Genomic DNA, 19,810 nt, shown 5'->3' with positions numbered 1-19,810 from the left:
ATATAACCTTTTTAAGATCCATAAAAATTTATTTACCTGAAGCCGATTTGTGTCTCTTTCAACCCCATATTTCTGAAAGAGAAGTTTACAGACTCAATGAATAAGTTTTTAATAGATATGCTCAAGACTAACAAAAAGAGAATATCCTAACTCATTTATTTCAATTAGTAAATAACATTGTACATAAATATATGTATTAAACATAACTTCCTTCTGTTTGAACGTAGCTAAATGAAACCAGGATTACGTTTGACTATGAGTTATTTATTTGCTCGTATTTAGACATTTATTTATGAGTATTTTCAAATTACTTTTTATTTTTATTATATTTTTATGAAGATAAAAAAAAGGATCTCCTATAAGTTTTTATTATTATCATACTAATACTAGATAGAGCAGCTACTATGAGGGGAGAACCCGAAGGGGAAGTGACAGAAAATGTTGGGAAATGATGATGATTCAGCGAAGAGGAGGGGGGCCCCTTCCAAAAGAGAAGAAGAAGTTCATACACATTTTATGAATGTAATATCTTAAATAAATACTTTATTTCCTATTTTTAATGTACGTCTGTTTATCAAGAAAGGAGAGGAGAACCTGCAACAAGGGATCCAAACTCTTCAGTCACTACTTAAAATCCTAAAACTAATACAATATTGGGCCAAATAGTCTGTTATACTACCTAAGCAAAACATGTTTTTGAGTACATTTTATACATAAATTTGCTTCCACGTTATGCTTTCTCTTTCTATCTCGAAATTGCTAATTGCGACAGCAAAAGGTTGAAATTGAATTACTGCAACCTTTTAGTAATATAAAAATAACTTCGCGAAGCGTAGAATATATTAATGTCTACGAGGGTTGTCTGAAAAATTGTGTCTGAACTCAACGTGAGATGTAAGCACTCGTAAATAAAGGCTAGTTACATATATTTAGTATCTGTTGTCAGTTACTCACCAAAGTTTCAGCCATTTTGGAGACCCAGTTGTTATGTAACCGTTGTTTGAATCAGTGCATGTGAGTGTTTCTGTGAAAAACAACAAAATCGAGGTTTAAACTGTCATTAAGTGTTTGTGTTTGAAAGTTTAATTAACCTTGTGATAGATTCTAACAATACCAGACATATAGAGACTTGTTGTCTTAAAATTTGGCACATTTAAGTAAATCCAACTCGGAGTAATTGAGCCAAAAACAGAAAGGGCCTCGTAAGCAATTATTTTGCAGAGAAAAAATTCTTTGATTAGAGCTTAAAATTATTATTGAGACTGTTCCCCAGTGTATACGTGGGGACTTGAGTCGATTGAATCGATTTTTTTTTATGATTTGTGACTTGAATTAAACTTGATTTTTTTACACTTGACTGGACTTCACATTTTAATACTCGTACTTGACTTGAGACTAGAACAATGCCTTTTTCTTAGAAATAAAAAGAAAGATCATAGAAATGATAAAAAAATAATAGCAGTGACTTAAAGCTTATGGCTTGAGACTTAAAGCTTATGGCTTGATACTTAATGTGACTCGCACACATTGCACAGATTTGGTCATATCGATTGAGGAGGTTTTTTTTAAACCAAACGTTCTTTTTCAATTTAAATGGTCACGTAGTACGTCTTGAATTAAAAAAATATTTTTTGTCTCCGTCACTCTTCCAGAAAAAACGATGACTCACACCTCAGAGGACATTGTTGGTAGATTAATTAAACTTCTTGTTACTAACATGTTGGTTATTATGTTTGTTAACTTTTTACGTATCTAAATTTAGTCTTTGGATAAGATAACTTTAATCAAGTCCGTGACTATGACGTTTTGTAAGTTTGTATGACACCGACAAAAGTTTTGTGATCAAATTGTAATATTTGGTGTAAAAAACTTCATTTTAAGTAAGTATCTACTAAAATATAACATTATATTTGGATTGATGTCACACGGATAAACTAGTTTGTCTAAGTATAAAATGGGTACATCTTATCTACCATAATATAATATTATAGTACGTTTATGTTTGTCAGCTCATAAAAACGCATTTACAAATGGAGACAAATACTAATTCTGAGTTACGTACCTAGAGCTGTGTTAAGTTTGTTTATTGGCAAATAATTTTTAACATAGACCAATTCCCCGGCCCTAAAAGTTTTTTAAGGTTTTTTTGGTAGATTTGAAAATGCACCCAAAAAATTAAAAAGAAAAAGGGAGATGCATATATTAAATACGCATTGAAAAGAGAATTATGAAGAGGATTAGCGAGTTTGTCTTAATATGTATTAATAAAATAAATCGAAATAAAATCTATAATACGGGTACTTCCTAGTTCAATGGTTCTCAAATGGGGTACGTGTACCCTTTGGGGTACTTGGATGCAATCCTTGGAGAGTACTTGAGATTTTGAAAGAATATTTTACAAGTCGTACATAACTGAAGGGCGTCCTCAGGAGGTTTTCAGATGGGGTTGTTACCCCCATCGGAAAATATTTTTTTTTTGTTTGTTACTACAAAATTTGATATTTGAAATTTTATGTGAACAGTTGTGGATTTTGAGTTTTTTTCCGACAAAAAATTAATTATTAGAAAATAGCTGGACTTTTAAAATTTGTTTCAAAAATTAAATTTTGTGAATAGCTGTGGTTTTTGAATTATTTATTTCTTCAAAAAAAGTGTAATTTCTAGATTTCCTTAAAAAAAATCCTAAAACCAAGCCCCCCCCCTCCAAAATGGATTCCTGCTGACGCCCCTGATACTGAAGCTAAAATGATTTGTGCCAGTAATGGAGTTCTTGGTTTAAAAAATACAAATACATATTTTGCAAGTGAAACTAAAAGAAGGTTGAGAATCCATGTCCTCCTGTATGTATATTATATTATTATTTCGTATTTTGTGTCTCTGTCCTTCTCACACATTTCATTACTTTATTCATAAATCATGCTCGAACATACGGAGACATATATTATATGAATATGTAGTCAGTACATATAATTTTCATGTATTTTATTATTTGAATTTTTAGTTTATCTAAGATCTTAACAGGATTTTCTATTATTAATAAATACAAAATATATTTTGTTACATGAGTTTTTTTATTTACTCATGTTATTTTATGGACCCCCCGGAATGGGTTTAATGAAGTTGTGGTGGCCCTGAAGAGGGGGGAAGTAAATAAATAAAAGCCCACATGTGCACATTAGTTATTTTTACTATTAAAGAACGCAAAAACCGTTCTGTCAATTCATTAGCTCTTAATTTATTATATGTACAGATGTGTCGTACTTATTTTATTTTGATGATATATATTGTACATATTTTGCTCTACAACATCATATCAATTTGCACATCGTTAGGCAGAAGAAAAAAATAACAAGTCATTTCTATTATTATTAGCATTATGTGTGTTTTTACAGTTGCTGAAATTGATTTTTTTTTAGTTTCCATACGAGTTAGTACATAATATTATATAGGGATGATTTGTCTCCAAAACTGTGATGTGAGGTCTTCAATAGGTGCATTAATTTAAGCAACATATATTTATATAAACTTCTTAATCTACATGTAACAATTATTAATTAGTACTTTACCTAATATTGTATATAAAAAAATCATATATTATTTACCGGTGTGCTGCATTACTCGGGAGTCTAGCTCGAATAGGGTGTTGTTCAATTAAAAATAATGGCTTCAAGAAAAAGGTGAATATCTTATAAAGTACTCGGATAAGGTCAATATGTATATTTAATTTCCATACAAATTTTTTTTGGGATCCTTGATGTTGGTCAGGATTAATTTTTAATCATTTTAACAGTTTTATTTCAACTTTTTTTTGAAATTTCACAATTAATTCTATTGTTTTCCGACCAAAAGATACACATGTCCTGCAAGATGTTGAGCAGCTTAAATATACCTTTGTCTTTCATTATCTCTACGTCTTGTCCAGTCTTCTCCTTCAGTTTCGTTTGCAGTAACTCTGACATAGAGAGCCCTCATAAAAAAATCGTCCAATCTTAGTGAATAAATAAGTTTTCCCAAAATCTCTGAAAGATATCACTCGAATATCATCATATAAAGTATTCTTCTCCACGAAATTAGCTTGTTTCTCCCATTAGGAAGTATAAAATGTTGCCATATTGTATCCACTTTCTTTACGAATCGTTCACATAACCATGCAACCCTCAACAGATGAATTACTTTATGTGGTACCTGGACATTATGCTTTTCATGCTTATCCCTTCTTTCTAGTGTAACAAACGATCCAAGTATTTCAATAATGTGAATCAAAGGCTTTTTCGAAATCTATGGCTTTAACTACTAAATCTAGACCACCTTTCTCCACAGTTTGTATTGAATCTTTGATTCCTTGCAGAATATAAATCGAGCCCATATAAAACCTATTTGATAAGGATATATGATCGATGCAAAACCTTTTGAATTCTCTTTTGGCAGAATTCCACTATATACTAGAGGTAATGTTTAGAACCGCGAGGGGACTTCGATTCTCGATTCAACTACAATTCTTTCCTTGCTTAGGTATCCAGATTAATCGTACGTCAGTACTATTGTTTTCAAATTTTCCTACTCGTAATACCTCTCTATAAACTATTTTTAATAGGGGAGGCAACAAACTACAATATTTCTTAAAGTATTCCTTCGGAAAACTATCTGGTCCTATGGATTTCTTCAGATTGTCATATGATATTATGTAGTTTTCTATGTCCTTTTGGGATATAAATTTGTCCAGATAATCTTTAATAACTTTGGGAATCTGTAGCATGTTTTTAAAGAAATTGTCTTCTGATTTATATTGCGATTGAGCATTATGTTTGGCACATTTATCTTTATCTACGTCGCCAGACTTGTATATATTTTCAAAATGTTTTACCACATCAGAAGAAATTTTTCTAGGATTTACTGTAAGTTTTCCAATTGCATCAAACACAGAATTTACTTGCTCTCTGGTCATTTGATTACTTCCCATTTTCTTAAGTCACTTAAAAATTACACTTTATTTTGATAAAGACTTATTGCCATTCCTTATTAGTCATCCTTGGTGTTTAAACATTTTCACCCTGAATTTTATTCAATAGTAACCCCATGGACATCCGCCCGATTTTCTATTAATTTCTGCTCCTTACTGAGCCTTAACTCAAGTTTGATATATTATCGTCTTCAAGAATCCAAAATTAATTTCAAAGTATATAAAGATATTTTATTTTTGCTATTCCTCAATCTATCATAAATGTCGTTTATGATATCTTTGATTTTGGTGTCATCCCTTAAAAGGAAGAAATTATATATTCAACTTCCAGATATTGTTTGAGTGCATTTGAGGTTTCAACAACTTAATATTTTGGGGCTGTGGTCTGTATGTATTTTCGGCAATGTATTATAATCTTCCAGTAAGGGAAAAAGTGAGACAGACACAAAATAATATTCAATCCTTGAGCTCTTAACTAAGTTATCTCTCCTTTTAATTGCGAAAGTAGGCTATGGTTTTTCTTTGAATTTAGTGGCTACATCTTTTAAATCTCGAGTACCCAGAAGTTATTTCACAATTTTTGTTGCGTCTTCATTCATGTAATTATTTTGATCTCTTCTTTGGTGCATACCATATTAAAATCTTCTAATACAATCATATTTCAATAATTCCTGTAATCCTCCTCGATTAGCTTAGCAAAAATAGAGTAATACAATCCTGGTTTGTCCTTATTAGATCCACGGTTAGATAATAAGGGTATCGAACTCTAATAAACTATCTACAACTCTTTTGAACTTAGATTTATCAGTTAAACAATTTGCGTTTGAACGTATAATATTAAGGGTCATACAGCCAATTATAAAGATAAAAAAAACCAAACTATCATATACGCTTACAAATATTAAAATATAAAGTCAACTGGAAATTTAAGAAGTAACGAGTAGAGGGATGAGCAGGGCCCATAAAATAAAATTAAGTGGTATAAGAACATATCAAATAATAAACTTAAATGAGTCCACATTATTCAGCAAAATTGTTCATATTGAAGAAAAACCCGTAATATTTCTAAATTGAACAAATAAAAGTATGAATAAACACCAGACATGATGTATTATAGGTGATTGCCTTGTTCCTGGGTCAGGCATTGGGTCCTTTTATCTTCTCTATCTATTGGGTACTTAAAAGGTCCCTTGGATCTTGGGGATCTTGGAGTTAAGTTATCTGTTTCCTGTCATTTTTTCTTTGATTTTTATTGTTGAGGATGAATTTTCAATCATCCATGAGAGGTTTCTGGTATTTATTCGTTATGGAATCAAAACAATCATCTCGCCCCATCGTAGTTTTTTTTCTCCCTTAATATTGACATTAACCAAATTTCTCCTTTGTTATTAGTAATGGGTTGATCATACTTTACTGGGATTGGGTCTATGTTACAATTTCTTGAAGGATATCCCGTTTACATTCACTTCAATAGAACTCAAGTCAGGTAAATTATGTAGATCATCAGTTTGATAAGCTTCTTTTCTTTCTTCACAAATCTACACTAATTATCCTCTTCCTCCTGGACAATTATCATTTGTCTCTCCCACCTCAACAGGTACTGATAGGTAGTCCTGGTTAATTTCTGAAGTTTTTTTTTCGAACTTCCAATAAGGTGTTCTCTTCAAAACACTACATTTAGCCATGATGTGACCAAACCTTAGACATCAAAAGCATTGTACAAGCTGCTTCATAGAAATTAATTCCACTTATTCCCTCACACATGTACAATAAACAGAAACCTTTTCAATGGTTTTATACGTAATTTAAATTTTTAATTATTCTTTACATTTTCATTTCATTTTGAAATGAGTTCGTTAAAAAATTAAAATCTCACCAAAAGATCTGAAAGAATTAATTGTTTTCCTAGGAAATATATTACTGTTAACAAAATTTTAGAAAAAGTTTACAAGATGTTTCATTTTCTATGACAGGATGTCAACCCCATACTCTTCAAGAGAATCATTAAGAGGTAAAAGAAGACTTAACAGACCCAAATTAAGTAGAACAAGGTAAAAAAAAGACGCCAGGAGTAATCGGAGTGGTCAAGGCAATGGTTGCATGAAATTCCAGGAGGAATCTCACCGAGATGGCCAAGGATTTCAACATGGGTGCAATAACAATAAGAAACATTATCTGAGATGACTTTGGGATGTATCCCTACAAATAGACGAGGCAACAGAACCTGTCAACCAAAGTCAAGGCTAAAAGACTTGAGAGTAACAATGCTATTCTTCAGAAACTGAGTACTGACACGGTCCCCAAAATTGTGTTCGGTGATGAGAAGATTTTTGCTGTGGAACAGGCTTTTAACCCACAAAATGATCGGATTCGAGCCAAAAAAAAGGTGAGCTGGGTGACCATGTAGTCAACAAAGTGTATAATCCACATTCTTTGACGGCCGTAAATGATATAGGGAAATCCTCCATGGTGTTTATACGGCCAGAGGGAAGATCAATACCAATGATAGGAGGAAAGTCTTGTCTCCTGGGCCCAACAGCACTTCCAAAATGAATCAATAGAATAATACCCCCTCCTACATATCCAGAGAGTCGCAGCAGTGGTGTGAGGCAATTTGAGTGGCTTCTAAGATAAGACAGTATGGACCCCTCCAGCCCCGACCGAAACGTCATGGATTTCTCCATGACGTTCATTGTTAAGAGCAGAGATTGTGTGACCTCCAGTGAAATTTTGGACGACCTAAAGTCCAAAGGGGTAGCTGCCTGGGACTCCATTACCTTGGACATGGTGTGTGCAGCAGGCAAGTCCTTTCCTGAGAGACTTCAGGCTGTGGTCAAGGCTAAGGGTGACAATTTGGAATAAAAGTTATGACATATATTGTTGAAACTTGGGTCGACCTACTTCTATAATTATAAGCAAGTTATGTAATTAGTAATATCTTTAATACTTCAATAAGCCTTTATCAGAACTTTCAGCGGACCCTATACATAAGTAAGTAGCCTTTAAACATCATATGCCATCATTATTCCGTTGTTCACAATTTGGAAACACATAATGACAACCGTCACCTATAAACATACTATTTTTTTCTTTAGGACCGATCCACATCAAATCTTCTATGTAACCGGGTCAGACCCAATTTATTTATAGGACCGAATTAGTTCAGCCATTTTGGACGCACAGTTGTTATGTAACAGTCGTTTGAGTGAATTGATGTGAGTGTTGACATAATCGTGAATTGACCTGTCATAAAATATTTGCTTTAGAATGTATAACTTTTAAAAGATTCAAACAAAGCAAATATATAAAGGCTTCTTGTGTTAAAATTGGACACATCTAAGTCAATCCAACTCTACGTAATTGAGCCAAAAATAGGTAGTGTCTCGTGAGCAATTATTTTGCAGAGAAAATACTATTTGGACGAGTTACAGAGATGGGATTATCGGTGGGAGAAGTGTGTAAAAATCAAAAAGAGACTATGTTGAAAAATTAAATAAAAATTAGAAAAACAAAAAAAACTTTGTTAAGTCACAAACTTTTCATACCAGCCTCGTATGTATCTCTAATAATAATTTCGCAAGACATCGTAAACATCTTCGTTTTTCTTACAGAAAGAAAATATAAGATATTTATAGTTCCTGTTAGTATAAATCATTTTTGACACGACGAGAGAGAGAGAAAGGTCCAAAGGGCCTTTATTGTTATATATAACATTAAAAAATCAGAAATAAAGTTCCATTTATTCCTGGAGTGACTCTTATCGATTACCCTTACATATGATTATTATGTTGAAGGAAAGAAAATAAGACTACATATGTACATTTAATATGGAATTTTTTTCATCTCCTCCTTCAAAGTTGATACCCCATTAAATGTATTTCTTTTTATTCTATGCAAAAAATCTCCTTGAGGAAAGAAAAAATAAATATGTATACTGTTAGACATGTGTACATATAGTTATCAAATTTATATTCTATGCATTTATCAAGATATACGTACATATTATTATACATACAAGGAGAGCTTCTCTCATTTATATGGGTGTGTAGTGTAAGAAGGGTTATACATTTGAGAGCGAAGAGAGCCCTTGTTTACACATGTATGTAAAGTGTACATGCATTATTATGCTCCTTTAAGAGGGTCCATTTGTGTCGATAGGTAGCTAGGGGAGACAGTTGCCACATTCTTCGGGTTGTACTTAATAAGACAGGGCTGGTTTTACTTTGAGTGCCCTCAAATTTAACAAAACATTGCGGATAGTGTTGGTTTCGGTTTGAAAATCTCAAGTGCCGTGTTCTGATAAATGTGTTGTTTTTCTTGCGCATTGTTTGGATTTGATCAAAATCGGACATAAAATGAGTGATCCAGAATAACAAAAGCAAAGGGTTTTTTATCTTCTCGGCGCAAAGGAGGGAATCTGGAACATCAGGACGGCCGAGGGGAATGGGAAAGCATTCAAAAGTAAGGCAGGAATTTGAGGAAATGGTTTGAAGAGAGATGAAACCTTTCTCAAGTCTGTGGAGGCCAAGATCAGGGAAGATCTAACAGCATAATTACGCTGCTTAGCTGACGAGATCCCTATCAGGAGGGAGTTACTGATGAACTTGGCCTTAAGAGCTTTATCAGGACTCCAAGACATCTCCTCAACGATAGGATGAATGCCTTAATGCTTGAGAGATGCAAGAAAAGTCCTTAATTACTTGAAGAGCCATCCGTCAACTGTGAAGATCTTCACAGTCGACCAGATTTTGAACTGCATAAACGACAGATTTAGATCAGCATTACCTCTGGAAGTCCAGGTCACCTTCAGGACAAAGCATCTGGCCCAATCAATGTGTTTTGGAGTTATGGCTTCTGATGGGAAGAAAATGGATCCCTTTTTCTTCAAGTCCAATGAGGAAATTGGGCTTGAGGCCTACTATAAGGTACTGATGAGGACAATCCTGCCCTGGCTGAGGTATAACCATCCTGAAAACAACTATGTGTGAATCTAAGACGATGCCAATAGCCCCATGCCCTTGAAGACATATAATTTCTATCTCATAACTTTGCTGACTTCTGGGATAAGACCTTCTGGCCTCCTTCCAGTCCTGATCTCAATCCCCTCGACTTCAGTGTGTGAAACGTCATAGAGTGATAGGTTGGGAAGACATTACACAAAAATATACTGGAGCTCAAGGCCAACATCAAGAACTAAGGACCTAAATACCTGCCGATTATATTGTGTCAACCTGCGCCAAGTTCCGAACTCGGGTGGAGGCCGTGATAGAGGTAGGAGGCGGCTGTATTGGATAATTCTTGCCTAGATTGATTGCTAAAAGTTTTTTTTGTAACATTTTTATTACAATTTTTTGATAAAGATTTATTAAAGTTTTCGTTTTGTTTCTTCATCGCAAAAAATTTCTTTGTAGCACTCAGTATATATATAATAAACCTATTTATCGAAGCAATTTAATAACGTTATTGATTTTTTAGGCTAATGCTAGTAACAGCCCTGCCTAAGACTAATATAATTTTGTGCAACCCGAACTCATTCGATTTGTACCGGTCTCAAAGAAAAATTCTGTTTGGATCCAGTGACGCCGGAGGCATAAAGATTTTGTTTTTCTTTAGGCAAAAAGGCTTATCAATAATACACTTTAATAGTGCTATAAAAAACAAAAATCATTAAAATCAATAATAAATATACATAAACATACACACGTCTACTAAAATAAAAAGACACTTAAATTTTATCAAAGACATAGGTAGAGTAAAACAAAGATTAATATATCACGCAAAGATAAAGACTAAAACTTGAAAAGAAAACACTGAACTGTAGAGTTTGTTTATAAAAGGATCAGATTTAAATCTACGACCCTATAACTTTGTGGTTTGCACGGGTTGCTGCATTAAATTGGAGTTTCTGTGACCTTGGGGCGGCTTTGTCGTTGCATATGCTCCTAGGGTAAGAGTAGAAAAAGGAAAACTTCGTGGTTTCTATCGTGCTAAAGGTTGGGCTTGCTTTTTCAATGATTCCATGATATTTGCTGAGTGTTCAGTTTTTTAAATGATGGTTGTGGTTATGTTAGCAATAAACATTTTTTGTATTGCACCAAAAAATTTAAATGTCCATTTTTTTGAGAATTCTAGTAAAAAATATTTTTTAGTGGTGGATTCTTGTCTGAAAATCTCAGAACGGTCTGAGACTGTTATGGTTTTCTATGGACCGATTTCATTCAGTTCCTTAAAGATATTCTGTATGGGTTTTTGTCATTTAAAATTGCTTCTAGCCCAGGGATTCTTAATGGTTTTTGAATATTCGCCAAAAAGAGACTATCTCACAGGTCACAGTTATGAAACATTGGCTTTAATTTTAATTGGACACTTAATAATATGATACACGTCATTGACGTTTGAATATGTGTATTTATACATATTTTAACTTAAATGACAGTGGTTTGCTCTTGAATTATGTGCTATCTTTTTAAAATATGCCATCCAGAGGGGTTGTGACAATCCTCATTATCTAATGAGTGTGTATATAAGGAGTTTGATTTTTTACCACATTCATCTTAGAGAAAAAGAACTCGCATCTTTAATAAATATAAATATACGATCTAATCAAGGAAAACTGAAATCGGGCGTTGGATCAATTTTATAAGGGAATAATTTGCATCGAGTTAAAGTTGATTAATGTAGTGGCAAATGATTCATCTCCTCTAAAATATAATTGGGTTGTGCCTGTTGTATTACCATGAAACCTAATCTAGGCTAATTATTTATGCCAGCATCAAATGTTTACTTACAATTACGTCCTATAATGTATAACTCATAATAAAAGAAAATGGATCCTTAGATTAAGACCGAAAAAAAATCTGTCCACGATTTGTAACATGATCCTATTTTGATCCATGGTCTAAGATGATAGTTTTACCCGAAATATTGGTCCAAATCAGTCTTGAACTGAGTACCAACACTAATATGTTCATGATTGCTTCAATTTATGTAAAAAAATTATATTAATTTATAGTTTTTACACAAATTCCATTGATTAAATGTTGCTACTGGCGAGTTTTGAGTTTTTAATTTAGAGGATTCAATGTTTATAGGGCACTATATATGATCCAAGAAATAACAGTGTATTCATGTTAATAAAATATTGCAGGCACTTTGCATGTATCACCGATCTTGTGTAACTAAAACTCATCAAGGTAGCGTTCCAGAGACTAAAGTACTCCATGGCATATATTATTATATATATATTTATTTATTTTGTCATTTATCATAGCTGTGTGGGTAGATTGGTAAAGTAGCATAAATATGTTTTCCATTATATATAAAAGTTAATGTTTATTATATAATGTGAGATTTCAGTGACCAGTATTATAAAGCACCTATTAGTATCATCTTCTAAAATTCAATTACTGACAAATATTTCAAACCTTGAATTTGCTCCCAAATCAATATTTGCTATATGATTTGTGGAATTTATTTCACTTCAAATACTTGTCAGCTTGTTGATTCAAGTTGAATTTATGATATTTGTTTAAAAACTAATATTCCACTTTCATTAACTTTATATCTGCAAGCCAGTGCTTAAAGAACATTTTTTTATATCGTATGTAGAATAATTTAACATAAAATAAATTATCAAACTGTAATAAATATCTTAGTAAAGGCTCGTTATTAATATAGGTCTATATTTAAAAGAATAATTGGAGGAATAGTTAAGATTTTGATCTATTTTTAAAATATAATTATTATTTGTACAACAATTTGTCTGTTTTGAAAAGGTCATCGAAGTGGCTTTCGGAAAAGTGTCTTAGAAACGTCATATATAAAGGTATAATAAAATAAATCCATTATTTTTAATGGATTTAAAAAAAATAAAAAATTCACTACTCTTTGCCACTCAAAAAGTGCTTAGATGACGTCTCACTAAACAATTTCAACTATTTTATTAACATATTAGACAATTCCAGTGCCTTCTGCAACTTTTACATTAAAATTTCTGGAATGGAATCTACGAAACCAAAATATTGCATGATTGGCTGTTACAGTATCACGACCATACACACTATTTACATTTACATGTCCCTGTCTTGCGTTTTTGTCTTGTTGGAAGAAAAACTGCAGAATTTGGGGCATTTGCAGCTGTACATCTTTGATACATAATCAAACAATACGGAGTCCAACCATCACATAACAGTCTATAAAGTTTTTTAGTACAAATTTTTTTCTGCTTAAACACCATCTAGTGAAAACTGATTGCACTTATACAACACGAGATACACATTCTTAAGGCCATCTATTGGACAAATCAATGAGACTAAATTACATGTACTGATAACATATCTGCATACATTAGACTAATGTACATCTATTAATGTAAATCCTTGGTATTTTTCAGCTTGGCCGTTTTTTATTAATTGTTAGTCGGAAGAATGCCTTTTGTTGTCATTACTTTTTAGCTCCGGAGTAGATTGAATTACATTAAAATTTGATTGAATATTCGTGTGTGCCCATAAAAGAATGAGAGTGCCCCTGAGGATTGGCTGCAGATATATAATTACTAGTCCTTGTAGGACTTAGATTATAATTAAGCATCGACATCTGAGTAATTCTTGCCAATGTCCTTTTTTTTCTGTATTAACCTCCTCTTTTGTCATAGTTAACTATATCTAATTTCCTCAAAAACATTCTTCGAAATCTTCGAAATTTAATAAGTTAATTTTCGCTTTGTTTTTTAACACGTCTTTTATAGACATGGCTTTCATCACTATGTATGCTCTTAGAGAATACTATTGCCTATATAAGAAACATATGTATACCGTAACATCCTGAGTACAAAATGCCTTTCAAATGATGTATTAGTAGTTGTAAAAGACTACAAAACTCACTCTAAAAACACTTTGTTAATATTTTGTACTCAAGAATTATTTTTGGTAACATAGAAATAGATAGATATTTTTGAGGCCACAAAGAGTAAGAAGGAGAAACACTCACCCTCCGTAGAATGTACAATACTTAGGTATAATAATAATGTCTTGATTTAATTTAAAATAGTAATAATACAATATATATTATGTACAATAGAAGCATATATATTATTTTATCTTATGTCAGCAAATTGAGTCATTTCTTTTCCTTCCACCGCAGATTTATTACGTTATTGTATATGTGTATAGACCCATTCTATTTGTACTATTATTCACCTTTCTCTCTCTCTTTTCAGAGATATACCATGCATGTACAAGGTGGTCCAGATAAATTGGGAAAATCTTTAAAGCAGGGGCGTCCGCAGAATGATATATACCTTATTTTTTAGGGGGGTTAACACTTTAAAGAAAAAAATTTTAAAAATTAAATTTTTCTGGAAAATATTTTCGTAAATAAAATCTAAAATATTAACAGAAAATTAAATTTTTCGGGAAAAAAAAATTATATATCCTCAAAAATTCAATTTCTTGAAAAATAATTTTAAAATATTCAATTTTTTGGAAAAAAATTTCAAAATCAATATATGTTTTCAAAATATCAAAGAATTTATAGTTGTTCAAATTTCAAATATTAAATTTCTTAGTAAAAAGCAAAAGTTTATTATTGGGGGGGGGGGATTTACAGCGCCTCCAGCCCACCCCGTGCGAACCCCAATGTTAAGGCTTATAACAAACGAACAGGATTGGCAACAACCATATTTTTATTATTATTTGAAAGCTACATTGAATGCGCTAAAATGTAGGTTTTATTATTTGAAAACTATATTGAATTACATTCAATTATTTATAATGAGATCTGCCTCTACGCCATACGGCACCAGAAGCTTTGGCAAGCTCCGAGTAACCTCGTGAAAATCCATATTTGTCATTATAGTGGTTCTGGTTTAGCACTTTCAATTTGCATTCCAAACTCAAGGAATAAATTAAACCTTCTAACCAGACAGTGTACCACTCTGCAAGGCCAAAAAAGGGGCAGAATGTCTCGGGCAAAAAATGTCCTTACTTTTTTGCCTGGATTTCTGGTCTCCCAATGCCATTTCTATCTCTAGAGGAGAGTTGAACTTGAGGCCAAATGCCAGGTATCATTCGTCTGTGGAGGCCTAGAAGAATTCAATTACTCGTAATATGGCAATGCTAGATCTGTACAAGATCGCACTGGCCTGCCAAAGCTTCAACTCCATGTGACTGAAGATATCACGATAGGCAGGTCTCATTATAAAACAATTGAGTGACATCAGATGTGGCATTCAAATAACAAATACAATTTGGTTCTTGGCACATTTAGTTTGTTCTTTATGTGACTTTAAAATTTTCCCAATTTATCTGGAGCAACTCGTATGAATGTTTAGTGGTTAAAAGAATAATACAACAAAAAGGTACATGTACAATATGTCTATAAAAGGAACATAAAATGAAAGCTGCTTGGAAAGAAAACCAAAATAAATAAGAGGTTCACTTTGAACATGGTTGCCTTTCTTTCTGACATTGAAATCCATTTGTGTTTCATTCAAAAGAATGTCTCTATTTTGTGGGAAAAACGAATAAAAACATGATACCCATTTCATATTCTTCTAAAAACAACATTTACTACATATATGTATAAGGATTCAAGCTATATGAAATTATATACCAATAATCCTCTTGTTTAAAAAAATCTCCAATTTCGTAATTTTCGAGAAAAAATAAATCAATTTCCTTTAAAAAAAGAAACTATTATTCGTTCAAATGTAAAAAAATTTAACTATAAATTTGACAAATAAGTTTTTTGTCTATTCTAAAAGAAATATACCGGGCCGTGCAAAATTATTTACCGATGATGTAAATATACTTTTTAAAAGATTTTGTGGCAACCAATCTGATTGTTTCGTATTTTTACTGTTAAAATAAACAAAAATCCTTCCTGTGAGAGCGTAACAACTTCTACAAGTGAGACCATGTCCAATCAGGAAACAAAGAGGATCAAAATTGCAGCCCTCCTCCGAGCGTGAGTACCTCATAACAACATTAAGGAAGAGGGTTGGGCCTCGTTGAAGACAATTTACAACGTTTCCATGCGCTTGGAGGCTGGGGGTGATCTCAAGCATTCCCCTGGGGCTGGCAGGAAGCCCACTGTCTCAACAAGGCAAGTAAAGGCAGTGTTCAAGAGGACTCCCAACAGGTCCATTGCCGACATGGCCAGAAAGATGGGCACGTTTCAAGGGCATTGAAAAGGGGTGGAGGAAAGTCCCTGAGGAATACTAAACGATCTCTGCTAACTGAACGTCAGCAAGAAGTCAGACTTGAGCGTGCCAAGAAAATCTTGAATGATATCAAGAGCTCATTTGGACGCATTATCATTTTTTCAGATGAGAAAACTTTTACGGTCGATCCTGTTTTCAACAGGCAAAATGACCGTGTTGTGAGCTTTGGAGATGTGCAAGATAAGCACCGCTATGTAGCAACAACAAAGCACCCCGCTTCGGTGATGATGTTGGGTCTCGTTGCCTCCAACGGGAAGGCCATGAAGCCGGTATGGTTCCCCACTGGCTACAGATTAACAGCGGAGGATTATGTGAAGATTCTGGCGTCCAAGGTCCTTCCGTGGATCAAATCCATAGTCGGCAACTCTCCTTGGGGGTTTCAACAAGATGGAGCACCCGCCCACACTTCCAAGAAAGCTCAGGAGTGGCTCAAGGAGAACATGAACTTTTGGTCCAAGGACTACTGTCCCCCTCAGAGCCCAGATCTGAACCCACTAGATTTCTCTATCTAGGCGCACGTGGAGACCAAGGCCTGCAAAAAACGACACAAAAACATAAATACCTTAAAGGCTGCTGTCAACAAGGCCTGGGCCTCCATGGACGCCGATTACATCAAGCAAGTCTGTGGCAGCTTCAGACGTCGCCTGACCAGTGTCATTGAGTCAAATGGTGGATACATTGATTAAATTTGATCACAAACTATTTTATTATTCTAAAAATGTATGAATAAATTGTTTTTCAAGTGCACGGCCCGGTATATATAATTGTCAAATTAGGTATTTATGATAAAAATAAAAAACAATCAGTCATAATTGTCTAAAAAGCCTAACAGCCCCCCCCCCCTTTGACAAAAAACAACCTGCAGGTGCCTTTAATGACGTCATCATTAAATAATTTGCCCCCCTCACATACTTGAAAATACGTTCCGATGAGCTGCTCCGAGATCAAAAAGGACTTATAACTTCACAATAAATCCTCAGAATTACTCTTCATCTGTTACGTGCTTATGATTACTTTATAATAAGGAGTTAATCATTTAGAACCTCTCGAAAAAGGTACATTTTTTGACCCCCCTCTCTGTCTGTGTATGTCAAAAACTTGATACCTCCCTCGGATTGGACGTCCTATATGTTTTCTCCTCCCTGATAATGTTTCATATTACCTTCACTAAATTATGTTGCAATATTTTTATAATTAATTACCCACCAATTGAATTAAATGGATTTTCTTCTTGCTGTCTTGGCCTCCAATGATAATTTTATGTAACTACTCCAGAGACCCTTTCACTCGGTTTCACTCCTCCTGACCTTTTTTGCAACCTTCTTGCTTGTTTATAGGGTGATAAGCACGATAATAGACTTCGAACAATTATTAAAACTGTGCTTCCATATTCATTTTTATACTTTTTCGAAATGGAGTCAGGTGTGGAGGAGAAAGAATGGAATTGCTTATAATGTACAAAAATAACTTGTAAATTCTTCATTCTTTGGTTTTCATTGATTTCATACCCGCTTCCTCTAAAAAAATTACCCGAAGACAAAACCCCTCGAAGAAAAATCGTACTCTGGCTTATGTGTTAGATTTATTTTATCAAAAATCCTCAATTATGTAAAATTCCTAAGATTTTCGTTCAATTTTCCTGACAAGTCTTTTAATTTTTTTTGATTTAATTTATAGTTGGCATTTAATTTGTATTAAGATACAGCTTGTTAGGAAGAACCTAATTGTTAATGACGATTATAAATATATATATATCATTAAATATAACTTTTTATCATTGTGCACTCTTAACTAAAATACACGAAAAGTAGTTGACTTCTACAATAGGGGTGAAAATATAACAAGGGAATATATGTATCTGGTAGGATTTGCACTGGGTATAAATTCAAACTTTATAACGTGAAGTCAGTCATTTTCATCCAATATTAATTAATTTTTTTACTGATAATAGTATATACATATGTGTTTGTTCTAGTATTGATTCCTTGAAATTATTTATCAATAATTTCAAGGAATTTTGACAAACTTCTTTTATCAATTCCCAATAATGTTTGTGAATTCCCAGGAAATTTATCGACTATAGTATTTATCTCTAGTATTATAGTTATTATGAATCTATAATAACTAACAATTTTTACAATTTGATTAAGATATTATGTGCATAACGGAAAGAAGCTGGCTAAACCAGTTTAATCTTACTTATTTTCCATTTCAGGTCTAAACAAAATGTCTAACTTTTTCAATTTGCGTAATACTCGTTGTTGCAAAATTTGTGGAACATTTTTTCCACCAGTGTGTATAGTGTAGGATACAAAATGGAATAAATTTGGCTCTTCTATCTCCCATTTTGTTTTCTGATGTTAAACAAGCCTTAGACCATTTTCAGACCATAAAATATTGGAAGTGGAGCTTAGAACGTGATTTCTTCATCACGTATATTCAAAATCCCAAAGTGGATTTTAATAACGGATAAATATATACAACTACTGCAAGATAGATTAAAATAGAAACTCAATCTGGAATGGAGGTCGAGTTTGTGTAATTCGAGTATATGTTTATGGATTACGCTCGGCTCTGACCAATCAAATAGTTTTTGGAGTCCATCTCTCAAACATGTAGCAGCTGTACAAATCATCTTATGACACGGAGATCCTGTCTTTGATTATACGTCAACAGTGGATATCGTGAGACAAAATAAAAGCAAAATATATTTTTTCAAGATTATAGAAAATTCTAGGGACTTAGAAATGGAAGCAATCACTTATAATATAATTACTACTCATGAATTGACCTCCACCATAACCTCCCTGTAAAATAATGGAAAATATCGGTTTCCCCTTACAAAATCTGCAAGATATCATTTACATCTAGGGCCTTGGCAATTAAAGATGAGGATTTTGCCTTCATTTGCTGATATATCGTACAAAATTTGTCAAAATTTCATCACAAAAAATTAATTGTGAGAGTCTTGGACTAAACAATAGTGAATTCTTTATTTGGAGTTGTCGAAGAAAAAAAAAACCCTTCTCAATTCCAAATTTCTACAGACTGTTTGTTTGCTACGATCCCTGTAAAGACTGTGAAATTTCTTTAAATTCTACTTTGCGTGCATTTATCGAGTGCCCTCTATTGTATATTTTAATTGAATTTGTTTCAAAATAAAAAATGTAATAATACTTTTAAGGCAACAATTTAGTTCGGGTTGTCTACAAGACAAAGACGAAAAAGTGGAGAAAATCGGGCAATATATTACGCTCTTTTGAGTGGCAAATACCTTATTGGCAATAAATTTGTATGTGGAGAACCAATTCTAGGAAAAAAACCGAGAGTAATAGTTTTCTCCTCTGCAGCAATATAGGGTGCTTTTGTATTGAAAATCCCAAGGTTGGGTCGTGATTCCTGGGACCATACTATTGACATTGTAAAATATAAATTGTCAGATTCAACAAGATCTAAAACTATTTTTAAAACAATTGTCCAGAGATATTAAAGCCTTCATCGAGGAAGTCCAATGGATTGATTTTTATATTTTATATTATTTAGTGTGCGATTGTTTTTTATTATTTTTTGATTGTCAGAATGTTTAACTGTTTTTAGGTGTTCTAATTTTAAGCTAATATGCGTATTAA

This window comes from Lepeophtheirus salmonis, chromosome 9 (genome assembly GCF_016086655.4).
Source record: "Lepeophtheirus salmonis chromosome 9, UVic_Lsal_1.4, whole genome shotgun sequence".
NCBI lineage: Eukaryota > Metazoa > Arthropoda > Copepoda > Siphonostomatoida > Caligidae > Lepeophtheirus > Lepeophtheirus salmonis.
The sequence above is the reverse complement of the archived record's forward strand: the minus strand, read 5'-3'. Positions refer to the sequence as shown.